The sequence below is a fragment of the Marmota flaviventris genome, unplaced genomic scaffold (assembly GCF_047511675.1).
Source record: "Marmota flaviventris isolate mMarFla1 unplaced genomic scaffold, mMarFla1.hap1 Scaffold_73, whole genome shotgun sequence".
Lineage (NCBI taxonomy): Eukaryota > Metazoa > Chordata > Mammalia > Rodentia > Sciuridae > Marmota > Marmota flaviventris.
In genome coordinates, this window is record NW_027288415.1 from 70,693 (window position 1) to 83,791 (window position 13,099).

A 13,099-nucleotide genomic window follows, 5' to 3' on the forward strand; every position below is an offset into this window, starting at 1 on the left:
AAAAGTTATTGCTTAATTGGTTACAGGGTTCTGTTTGGGGTGATGGAAAAAAATGAAAATAGTGGTGATATTGCACAACATTGCAAACAGAATCAATGCCAGTAAATAACACACTTACTATAATGATTAAAATGACCAATTTTATATTATCTATATTTTAGCGCAATTTTAAAAATTCAAAATGAAATATGCAAAAAAATACATTGAGTTGTAGACTTTAAATGGGCAAACTGTATGCTATGTAAATCATATCTCAATGAAGCTATTTAAAATGAGAAGTTTAAAGAAGCAACTCAGTGGTACACACAAGATAGGTACATCTCAAACCCAGTGTGTTGAGCGACAGAAACCAGGCACCACAGCCTGTCACATGCAAGTCCTCTGAATTTCAACCCAGCTTCACTGTGTGAATGGCGGTTGGCTTTCATGGGTACAGACTAACTAAAAGGAGCAGGAGGAAACTAACTGGGGACAACAGGGCTTGTATTTTAGGAGGGAGGACGATCACCAGGCACAAGTACAGCAATGTGCCACATAAGACATTTCAGTCAGTGACATCCCACGTACAGCCGTGGTCCTGTAAGATCCCAATATATCACTTGGGAGGCTGAGGCAGGAGGATCACAGGTGCAGATCAGCCTGGACAACGCAGCTCATGGTAAAGCACCTGCTTCTCATGGCCAAGGCTCAGGGTTCAATCCTTGGTACAATGTTTACATGAAGCTGAAAGACTTCTGTCACCAACGGCTTCAAGGCCATCATAAATTCATGTCTAGAGTGAGCTGACTTAAATTAATTTACTGCACAAAGTCATACAAAGTGTAGTGCATACTGTCATGTAGTACATGACATTTGAGGACAATAAGTGACCATATTAAAGGGTGATATGTTTACTGTTAACTGAAGTTTTTATCATTATTTCAGAGTGGACTCCTACTTACACTGTGCTTCCATTAGACTCGTGTCTCCAGTTTATTAATTTTTTTGGGGGGGGCGGGGCATACCCAGGATTGAACCAGAGCAAGCACTTGACCATGAGCTACCTCCCCAGCCCTTTTTGTTTTACCTTGAGACAGGATCTGGCTAAGTTGCCAAGGCTGGCCTCAAACTCCCAATCCTCTGCTGGCCTCAGCCTCCGGAGGAGCTAGGATTATAAGTATGCGCCTCTACACAGGGCACTGTGTTGCTTGACAGTACAAGAGGCCACCCAGTGATGGGCCTGCACCACCTGGGCGGTGCGTCATCACACTGCGTGATGTCCCCACAATAAAGTCACCTGACAACTCGTTTCTCCAAACACTTTCCTGTTGCTAAGCGATACCTGGCCATATCTGTTGAAAACCACCTGCTGGCCATTCAGAAGGTGTGCATGTCACCAGTATAAATTACACCTCCATCAAGTGCCACGAACGTAAAGCAGGGCTTGAAGATGACAAGGCACTGCCAGCACTGGGACAGGTGGGCACAGAATTAGGAGGCCCACCAGAAGTCACCTGCATAAAATGACACAGTGAGTGAAGTGGCATCTCCCGGTGCCCCAGGACAGGCTCAGAAGTGACTGAGGTGGGGGATTAGACACCTGATGGGCATGGGGAAAGTAGGGGCCTGGCTTATGACCTGGGCCCCATGAAAAATAAAAGAGCCAGAAAACCCAGGCCTCTGGGTAAATGTAGCAAGGTCCAGAAACTCAAAAAGAATTTTTTAAAAATCCCACACGCATCTGAGATATATCCATCTTGCATTAGAGGTTCATATTAGAAAGAATAATTAATTTCCAATGGTGCTGGCAAATAATTAAGTCATTTTGTTGTTTTGGTTTGATTTTTTTCTAGCCTAGAACAATCTGTTCTACTCATGCCAAGAATAATAGACTCCCCCGCGCCCCCAGGCACAGGCAATACGGGATCTTCTCAGTTGATCCCCCATACAGGGTCTGTGGCCAGGAGTCTCACCAGATCCCACCAGCCACCACACCCTGTACCTATGTCCAATGCCCAGCCACAGAGAACACACGATCCACTTGGTGATGGTGAGGAGACTCCCCACAGCCCATCCAGTCTCCTTCCCAAGCAAGCTCAGGACCAGACACCTTCCATCAGCAGATGCTCCAGGCCAGGCTGCTTAGCTCAGGAGCTCTGGTTAATGCAGGCAGACCTTCTGCTGGCCTGGGAACCTCCATGCCACGCCCTCCCTCCCTGTCTGCAGCCTTACATCCAGAACAACTCCTTCACCACCACCGCACAGCCCTTCCCATCCTCCACCACCAAGAAAACCCCAGTTCTGCTCCTTGACCTTGCAGCCATCCACCTCCCTGTCCCCAACCATCTGTGGTCAGGTCCTGCCTGTTCCACATCCTCCCTGTGGGTAACTCAAGCCCAACCCCACCCAGGCCCCCAGGCCTGGCAGTTTGGGCTCCAGGCAACATAATGTCAGAGAACCCCTCTCCTGTTACCTCCTGCTCTCCCAGTAACCCTTCCTCCAGGTCTCTGTCTTAGCCACCTCAAACCCTCTATGGCCCTGAAGGTCTTCCAGATCATACAGGGATGAGCACAGCTGCACAGAGGAAGAGGAAGGCAAAAAGGATCATGGGAATAACCTGTGTTCTGAAGATCCCCATATGTCACAAGCCATCCCCTCTCAACCTCTTCTTAACCAGGAAATGAGAAACCACACTGAATAGGGAATATCCTCACCACAAGGAAGACAATGGCGGCCCCTGGTCAGCCAGAAGAAACCCTCGCCCGTTCCTCACTACCGCCACAGGTGGCCCCTCGACATTTGGTCTCTCCAGCTTTGCTCACTATAGAGACATTGACTGGATCTGATTCTGATTCTGACTCCTCACCACCCCAGCACATGATATGACACCACAGGTAGGTCCAGAGACAGCCCAAAAACCAGCCTGATGGATACAGCAGTCTTGTGGCAGAGAGGAGCTCTTCTCAGTGGGAGGAGGCAGGGGAGAGTGTGTGAACAGGGGCACAGGCAAGGCCACCTGGAATAGGGTCCAGGGTCAGGGGTGTTGAACTCTGAGCTGGGGTGGGGGAATCTCAAAGGTGGGTGAGGGAGATGGGGTTTGAGTAAGGGTCAGGCCTGAGCCAGGTGCCTGGGGGAGGGAGCTGGGGATGGAATCAGGGGTCTGGAGGGGAGTAGGGTTGGGGGAGCTCAGCTAGAGCACAAGGTGAATGAGAGGCCGGGCCCAGGAGGAGCCACGGTGAGCCGGGGCTGGTATGGGCTGGATAAGCTACAGTTCACAGGAAGTTTAGGCCTAAAATGCAACCAAATATTAGCAAGGTTTTAGCTTGTCTCCAGCAGGCCAGTGGCTTGTCCCTCCAAATGCTCCTCTGTTATCTTCTCCAGTGCTTTTCCCGTGCAGCCCCATCTCCGTGGCCTTGCATGCACACAATCCTGGCCAATGCACTGATTTATCTCCAGGAACACTGATGTCCAGGCTGGGAAACCCACACAGGAGGGCAGGTACTGGGTACCTGGGGTGAAAACACCAGATGCCACAAGCCAGGGCCCCACAACTCTGGGGCATGATGATGCTGAGGGTCCTTGCAAGGAAAATGGCACCTGCTGGGCTGAGGGCCGGGAAGAGCTGCACCACCTCTCTCAGGAACCTGAGACACAAAGAAGGTGGGAACCCGGTTCTGGAGGAAGAGCTGTGGGATGGTCAGTGACCCCTGAACATGCCTGCAGCAGTAAGGGGGCCCCCTCAGCAAAAGACACAATGAAACAGGACTGCAGCAAGTGTCCTCATTGGGCCCTGGGATTGCAACCCCCCCACACACACCCAGGTGACTGATGGGTGCTAGGTGGTCCATCTGCATGGTTATAGCTGGTCCTCTGGGAACCCAGACAGATCAGAAGGAGGGACTAGAGGAAGGGAAGCCATCCTGCTGGCCAGCTGCACTCCTCAGTGTTGGCCACAGCTTGTCCTTCCTGACTCTGCTCTGGGCCAGATGCCACTCTCCTTGTCTCCTGGGACATGGGGGGTCTTCTGGTCCTTGCAGTGACTCACCTGAAGCATAGGATGGCCCTCATGACCTCCCACTGCCCTTCCCACACTTCTGCAAAGAGATCCTCACTAAAGTCCCCTGCACCTGCCCACCAGAGCAGACCATCTCTTCCCTGCTAGGAGCAGAGAACTGCAGGTCTCCCTCTCACCATGTCAGGCCTCCTGCTCCCTGGTGCTCTCAGTGCTCAGCTAAGGCTGGCGACCCCTACTGCTGAGGCACCTGCCCCACCTTTAGACAGACAGGTGGGACCCTCAGAGAAGAAGCAAGAGGTCCTGTGCCATCTTCCATGCAAGATTCAGGCTGGTGGGAGGCCCTGGCCTCTTGTGGCCTGGTCTCGTTAGCAGGTCACAGATTGCTAGGGACAGGGCTGGCAGTGCTCTCCTCCTGACCCCAGACTGGAAACCTCAACACAGCTGTCAACATAGGAATCTGTGCTGGCAAGTACAGTGCACTGCTGGGCTACAGCCCCATCCAGGGTCCCGTGTCATTCCCAAGAAAGTCCAAATGAGAACACAGCACAATGGACAGAGAGGTGAGCCCTTCATACAGCTCCACGTGTTCAACTTCCAGAACAGTCTTTTTCCCTCAGAAGCTGCTCTTCCTCCTTTTTTTGATGTTCAATTTCCCTTTTTATTCTTGGTCCCTATCAAGTACCATGGAGGGGCCAGTTATACGTGCCCCTCCATCATTCTGAACTCAGAAGCATGTCAGCTGATCCAATGTGGATCTAATGTCTTCAGTAGAAAGACCAGCATCCCTTTGTTAGTTCAAGAGTTAACTATTTCAGTGTACCTGGCACCATGCTCAGAAAGGCCCTTTCAGGACCAATTCTGTTCCTGGCCTCAGTGGCATCCTGTCAGTGGCAGCTGCTTTGAGAGCAGGTATTCGCTTTGCACATTTGCAAAAATAAAAACTGTGCTGTGCAATCAAGTATTCAAAATACCTAGAAATTTGCTTAGTTTACACTCATTCAGTCACCAGGAACCTCGACTTTTACTGTGAGGGAAATCATGGCTGGCAAGGGATATGAATGGAACACACATTTGCAAATCAAGCCCAGTAACATACATGCTGTTCCTTCAAATGACTAAATGCAAACATAAAATAAACAAATCACTCAGCAACCAACATCATCAAAGAGATCCCACGTCAGTGCCAGGGAGAAGCCAGAGTTCACCTGCTCACAGTTTTCTGAAACACGCTCCAAGCAGGGCCCATTGACTTCTGGCCCACGTCTCACCCCCCAGTTCCCAAATCCCTCTTTAAGAGAGCTGTACATTCACTAGGATCACTCCCTCCCAAGCCGATGGCACCATGGGACTCATTATGCCTATGTTACTGACAGTTAGCTGTCACAAGCCATTGCTGCCACTGATTTACCCTGGCTTCAGCTCTATTATTTGAAGTTACACCTGCCCCTCCATCTTTTTGAAATCAGAAGCATGCCAGCTGATCAAATTCTCCCAATATCCACCTGCAAATTTTCTAATACCTGAACCAATGTCCTAAGTGAAATAAAGCCTATGCTGTATCCAAATTGCAAAAGTGAGGCTATGAAAGTCAAACCAATTCTGTTTTCTTTTCCTTAAAGAGGCACAATGAATTAACAGCTATAGCTTTACGAAAAAAAAAAAAAGAAAATTAAAAAAAAGAAAAAATAAAACACCAAGTAAAATGTATGCTATAGCAATTTAAAATGCATTATTGGTCAGAAAAGGAGAGGCAATCCTAGACTGACTCACCAGCTGACTCTTCAACCAAGGATAGAGTCGTTTGTTTTTTGAACTTGAATGTTAATTTCAGCTTTATTCATAAAGGCCTCAAGCTGGACACAACAAAATTTCCATTAAAAGATTGATAGAGCAAGGTGCACTAGTGAATGCCTGTAATCCCAGCAAATGGGGAGACTAAGGCAGGAGGATGGCAAGTTCAAGGTCAGCTTTTGCAACTTAGCTAGGCCCTTAGCAACTTGGTCAAAATAAAAAACAGAAAGGGCTGGGGATGCAGCTCAGTGGTAAAACCTGGGTTCAATCCCAGATCCCCAGTAGCAAACCAACCAACCAATAAATAAATAAATAAACAAGGTGAGATATCTCCACACAATGGATTTTGTTAAACGATAAAAAGCAATGAACTACTTGCTGAAATGACATGGATGGGATTTCACAAATATTAGGCTCAGTGAAGGAACCAGACTTGATGTACAACCTACCAAACAATTCCATTTACATAAAAATAACAACAGAGAGCTCTAACCATATAAACGTTATTTGTTTTCAACCTGTAAGATCAAATTCTAAAACTGAGATAATAAACACCATGACAAAGTTAAGGAAATGTCGTTAAGCTCATCACTGGAAAAGGAGTAAAGACAAGGACAGTGGATGTGGAGAGGAGAAGGGAACAGGTTAGGAAGGTCCTTACCAGTCAAAAAATGCTGGCTACAATTGATGGATTGATGGAAAGGAGTTGATGTTGAAATAAAATATATTATACAAGGAACTAAAACATACACAGGCAGAATTATGGGTGGATGTGTCTGACTGGAGCCAGGGAAAAGTAAGGTAGTAGCAAAAAACTCCATCTGTCACAGCAAGGAACCCTAAGTATTGTCCTGAAGGGATAAACCAGACAGGTCACTAGAGCAGGCTGCATACCGGCAGCCAGGGACCACAGACAGGGAAAGGAGAAGTGGTCACAAGCGATGGCCCTAAACAGCAGACAGGTGGGCTGGGGTCAGAAAGAGTAACAGCCGCTTTCACTCCCAGCCCCTACGGACTCTCTGTTCTATCACATGCACATACCATCTTAACAAAAATGAGGAAGAGAAAAAGTAGAATACTAAAAAGAATAAAAACACAAACAAATGGGGGGGGGGGGGAAACAGAGCAGGTGGTCCAGAATAAGACCCTTCCTTTAAAGGCACATATGTGTTCTAGGAATAATCTGGACAACAGATGAAATATTTCACCAACATTGCTGGAAAAGTGAATGATTGAGCAAGACACATACCATGAATCAAAATATAAAAAAAGGACTAAAACATTAAAGGCAAAAATTAATGTTAGCATACATCAATATCCTAAGGCATCTGCTGATCATGAGATGAGGAAGGATCTCAAAAGCATAAAAACAATGAATGAAATGCCAATAAATACACAAATGTATTTAACTGCATAAAGCACAATATTCACTTATATCAAAAAAATCATAAGCAGCTGGGTGCAGTGACACATGCCTGTAATTCCAGCAATTTGGGAGGCTGAGGCAGGAAGATTCCAAGTTCAAAGCCAGTCTCAGCAACTTAGCAAGGCCCTAAGTAACTTTGCGAGACTCTGTTTCAAAGTAAAAAATAAAAAGGGCTGGGGATGTGGCTCAGTGGTTAAGCACCTCTGGGTTCAATCCCTGGTAGAAAAAAAAAATCATGAGCAAAACCAGGTATGGTAGGTACACCTGTAATCCCAGCTACTCGGGCAGCCAAGACAGGAGGATTCCAAGACTGAGGACACCCTGAAAAACTTAGCTAGACCCTGCCCCAAAATAAAAAGTCAAAAAGGCTGGACACTTGCTTAGCACACATGAGGTGCTTAGTTCAATCCCTAATACTGTGAAAAAATCATAAGCCAAACTAAAAGGCAATCAAAAATCAGCAATCAAAATTAATAACATAAAGTTTATTTAAATATCAACAAAATATATTGAATATTAACATGAAAACACCAAGAATACAGTTTTTCAAATGAGTAAAGAACAGAAAACCCCAAAATTAACTAAGAGCTAATAAATATGTGAACTATGTAGAACCTCACTAATAAGCAAAGTCATGTAAATTACACTATTAACAGGAAACCAGATACTAAACAGTAAGAATCATACTTTAGAACTTCACAGAAAACTGATCACTCAATCAGCAGTGCTGGACTAACACCTGGCCATATGGGCAAGGGTGAGGTTGCATCTCCACCTCATCTCTTATGCCAAAATGAATCATTGAATACACAACAACACTGGAAGAAAATGTAGATGATGACTTGTATAAACTTGGCTTAGCAAAAGCAACTGAAGCATGATAACACAGCCAGAGACCACAAAGAATAAGACAGATAAATCTGACTCTACAAAAATTCAAACCTTCTCAGCAAAACACTGGAAAACAGACCAGGGACTTTCTCTTTCAGCCATAAGACACTAGCTTCAATCAGACCCTCTGCCACTGAGATCAAGTAACAGCACTGACTCCACTTGTTAAATATCCATTCAGAGGCATCACATTTCCAACACAACCAGGTCTCACAGCCCCCTCCCCAGGAATAAGGTCACAGCCTGAAGATGGGCTGCCATTCTGGTCACTATCCCCAGGTGGCATTTGTGAATTCACATGGCTGTGAGGCTCAGAAACCACACAGAGAGCAGCAGGGAAGCATCAGAGCTCGGCTGAGCCTCCAGAGAGACAGTCTGAAGATCAGGGAGTTCACGGCTGCATGTGCAATACATGGCATACATTATTTTGTGCTAGGTTTTTATCCTATTATTTTAAAACACATTTCAATTTCAAATAATAATTATAGCAACTATTTTAAAACTGAACAATATGTTATAGAAGAAATGTGTTTATTATAGATGCAATGTTTTTAAATAATTCCATATAAGCATATAAACTATATAAATTAAAAATGAAAATTTATTTTCTCTTGTTCCCTAGTCTCACAGATTTACACATTCTTAACTTTATTTGTTTTGAATACTAAAATTTAAGAGATAATTTCATCTGTCTTTTGATTCATTACCATTAGAAATCATTGATGCTCCATTAAAAATGATAATTTACATAGTTCATTTGAGCTCCATTTTTCTTTCTCCTGCTCCTTCAATTTTCCCTGGCTACACAATTTTTAATAATATTGTTTTAAAATCTTTTAATAGACACCAATTTTTTAGGTGATCTAATTAATATCTGGTTCTTGACATGTCTTATTTAGGTGGTATCTAGTGATCCTTGATCATGAAAGCTTTATATACAAGTGCCAATTTTTATTTATGAACATTTACTTTATATGATGGGGCTACATTGCTATACAATTACAGTAAGTTTTGTATTTTCTTTCTATAAATTGATTACTTATAAAATGGATAAAATGTGATAATTTCGGTATGTATGTATTATTTAAGTAATAAAGCATGTAGTGCAGGGCTGGGGATGTGGCTCAAGTGGTAGTGCGCTCGCCTTGCATGCCTGCGGCCTGGGTTCGATCCTCAGCACCACATTGCAAACAAAGATGTTGTGTCCGCCAATAACTAAAAAATAAATATTAAAAATAATTCTCTCTCTCTCTCTCTTAAAAAAAGCATGTAGTGCAATTGGTCTCAAGAAGGAAATGCAATTCAATTAATAAATAATTTCTGAATAAAAAGAAAATCTTAATATTCGAGGTTTAGTAGACATTCTTTTTAATCTCATTTTCCATTCCCTTGCATGTGAATTTTCAATGCAGTTTTCTGATATAACGTTATTTAAATCTTGAGGATATCAGGTGAACTTTTAAATCACATTGAACATTTTCATACATATCTCCATTTCTTATTTTGAAATCCTCCTTAGGACAAATTGAGGGAGTAGAATGAATCAAATACTGTTTGCAATTACCTTTCATACTCAGTCTACATATTACTGAATCATATTAAAAACAGTTTAAGCAAAGATGCTTCTAGAAATAAATACATGTAACAGTTTATCACCTTGCTCCCAGCATTTGATTTCTGTTGAAAAATATTGGCTATATTAGAGAATATGTTATTTCAAGTTTATATTGTATTTACATACCAAGTATGAGTGACTATTGGAGATGACAAGGGGAGTGACTTTTGGTAAATGTATTTACTGTAACTTTCCCTTTGGTATTTCCCTTCACAATTGTAATATTCATTTTGAGAATATTATATAAATCCTAGTGATGTCAGAGGATTAAAAGCAGAAGCTAACTTCTGTTGAAATTGTAATAATTTAAAAGATAATTTCATCTATTTTTGATTCACTACCTTTAGACGCCATTGATGCCCCATTAAAAATTGTAATTAACATTCTTCATTTGAGCTCCATTTTAACATTCGCCATTGCAATTAACATACTTCATTTGAGCTCCAACTATAATAAAATAGAAAGCTAATACTCACCAAGGAAAAATCATGAGTGATAATATTATGCCTACTCTTTACATTTATTTCATTACTAAAACCTATGTCACTTCTTTTAATAATGTTTATATTATTCGTCAAATTGCTGAGCAGCCATGCCTACTTCGATATCCATCATGCATCACAATCTCAGTATTCTACAAAACTTGTCATCTTCTAGTAGGTTTTTTCTTCTTTTAGATTCTCTGTCCCAATGACATAGTTATCAAAATAATTTTCTATAAAGCCCCTATGTGTCCTTGACACTTAACCTCGGACAATCATCTATCTCAAGTTCAAGAAATTCTACTACTAAATAATTTCCAAATCTATCTCTTCTATTTTAGTTGCTAGTGTTTTACTCCAGGACCTAATAAATGTTTTTTTCAGAATCAGTGCAATAACATTTTAAAAGTAGTCTCTCCTCTTATTTTGTTTCACTTAATAAATGCTCCATATTGCAGCAAAACTAATCTTTCCAAACTAGAATGAGATTGTGCTTTACTGCTTCTTTACAAATTCAAGGTAATTTAAAATGCATTACCATCATTCATTTGGTTCTTCATGATCTGTAGACTGGCTATGTTTACTGTGTACCAATTTCCAGGACACTATAATCCACCCCACCCCAAAATATTACTTTCTGCCTAATGAATCTGATAAACTCTCACAGGTAAGTTTGTGTTTTATTATACTTCAACCAAGTTTAAACAAAAATCTACTCTACAATCTTCTTCATCTTGTTTAGGATCATTATTCTTGTGATTTAAAAGGAAAATGATTTTATACATTTCACTTTTTGCATCTACAAAGTCAAATTGGTTTGATGCCTGCAGTTACAATGTAAATTGGCTTTCCATATTTTCATTCTTTCTAAATGAGCTGAGAAAAGCAAACATGGTGAACTTCTTAGAGGAAAAAAACACCTAGTTTTCATTTATCTAATGCAACCAATTTATTGTAAAATAATTTCAGGACAGAATTTCTTGATAATGAATTTTACCCTCGAAAGTCAATCACAAAAATACATCAGTGAAGGAAGCACCTGCCTATCAAGAAGCTGTTCTATATTTTCTTTCTATTATAACACATTTCTCTGAAAGAAACTTTTTAGCAACCCTAAATATTATTATTGCATACAATACCATCTCCATTAAGTTTATTATGAAGTACCATATGTTTTAGTTTGGTGTTTTAAAGCAAAGAGAAGAGTACTTTTTTTTTAAAAGTAATGTTTTTATAAAGTAAACTTATGAGCAATTAAATTTAATTTTGTATTTTATTTTCAAATATTGACAATTCTTGTTTCTCAAGAATTATATTTTTTTTTTTCCATTTTTAAAATAACCCAGGGAAAAAGTGTATGTAGTGGGGCTAAATACTTTACTCGGAGTATGTAAACACAACTCTAGAGTTCTTTTTTTTTTTTTTTTTTTTTAGAAGTAACATTTTTATTTGTATGTTTAGATTATTATACGTGGTCCCAGAAAATAATATTTAGAAGAAATCTTGAGTAACATCATAAGTAAGCTTGAACTAATATATGAACAACTCAATAAAGAGACAGTGGCTATTGTCTGGGGCTCATGGGACATTTTCAAATGTCAACCATGTGTTAAAGCACACAAATGCCAAGCCAACTCAGAATCATTTCATACATGGCATCCTCTTAGTGTAATGTAATAATGTCATAAATCAATAGAAATATAGATTGTCAAATGATTTTGTCTATCTAAAAAAACCATTCCAAGTAACCCATAGGTTAAGGTGAAATCATGAGGAAGATTATGAGATATTTAGAGATGGACAGCAGAGGAGGCACCACAGGGCAGTAGTCATGCCACAGCCCCAGACAGTATGGATGGGATACTTAGAACCCCCAAGACAGCCATCAGGTAAGGAGGAAAAATCAAAAGAAAGAGGATTAACTTTTCAAGAGAAAAACCTAGAAATAGAGCAAGATAGTAAATGTGTGGTGGGGGCAGAAAGAATGACATTTAGAGGAAAATATCCATGAAAGAGAGCAACATTAACAATCAAAAACTCAGTGGGGTGTGGGAGGAAGCAATATTTTCAAAGTTTTGCTTTAAGAGAGGTCTTTATAGTATTGATCAAAGTATATATATATATATATATATATATATATATATATATATATATATATATATATATACACACACACACACACACACACACACACACACACACACATAAGTACATAAACACAGAGAGAAATAATTCATAAGTTTATGAAGTTGGAGCCCTACCTCACACCATATATAAAACAACTCAAAATAGGTTGCACCTAAAATGTAAGAGCTAAACACATAAAACTCTTAGAAAAACATAGGCATGAATTTTCCTGTGTTTGGAATAGAGAATGATTTCTTAGATCTGACATCAAAAACACAAGTGACAACAACAAAAAAGTAAATTGGACTTTATCCAAATGGAAAACTTGTGTACTATGAAGGACATCATCACAAAAGTGTACGGGGCTGGGACGTAGCTCAGTGGTACAGTGCTCACCTAGAAAGTGTGAGGCTCTGTGTTCAAAACCCAGTACTGAAAATAAGAGAAAGAAAGAAAGAGAAAAATAACTGATAGCCATTGAATGGGGGGATATTTGTAAATTTTATATGATGGATTTATATCTTTAATGTATTAATGTATTAATATATAAAGAATTCTTGCAATGCAAAAATAAACAGGCAACCCAATTAAATATTGGGCAAAAAATCTGACAGATAATTCTCAAAAGAATTTATACAAATGATTATTAAATATAAAGAGAAGATCAGCATCATGAGTCATCTGGGAATTGCAAATCAAAGCTGCAATGAGATACTACTTCACATCTATTAAGGTGGCTGTCACCAAAACCAGATAATAAGTACAAGTGAGGA

At 40.9% G+C, this 13,099-nt stretch overlaps 1 pseudogene; it reads right to left on the minus strand.

Moving 5' to 3' along the window:
* The window catches only part of LOC139704470 (growth factor receptor-bound protein 14-like), a 39,499-nt pseudogene extending 37,973 nt beyond the window's left edge, over window positions 1-1,526 (minus strand).
* Between the last annotated feature and the right edge of the window lie 11,573 nt (window positions 1,527-13,099).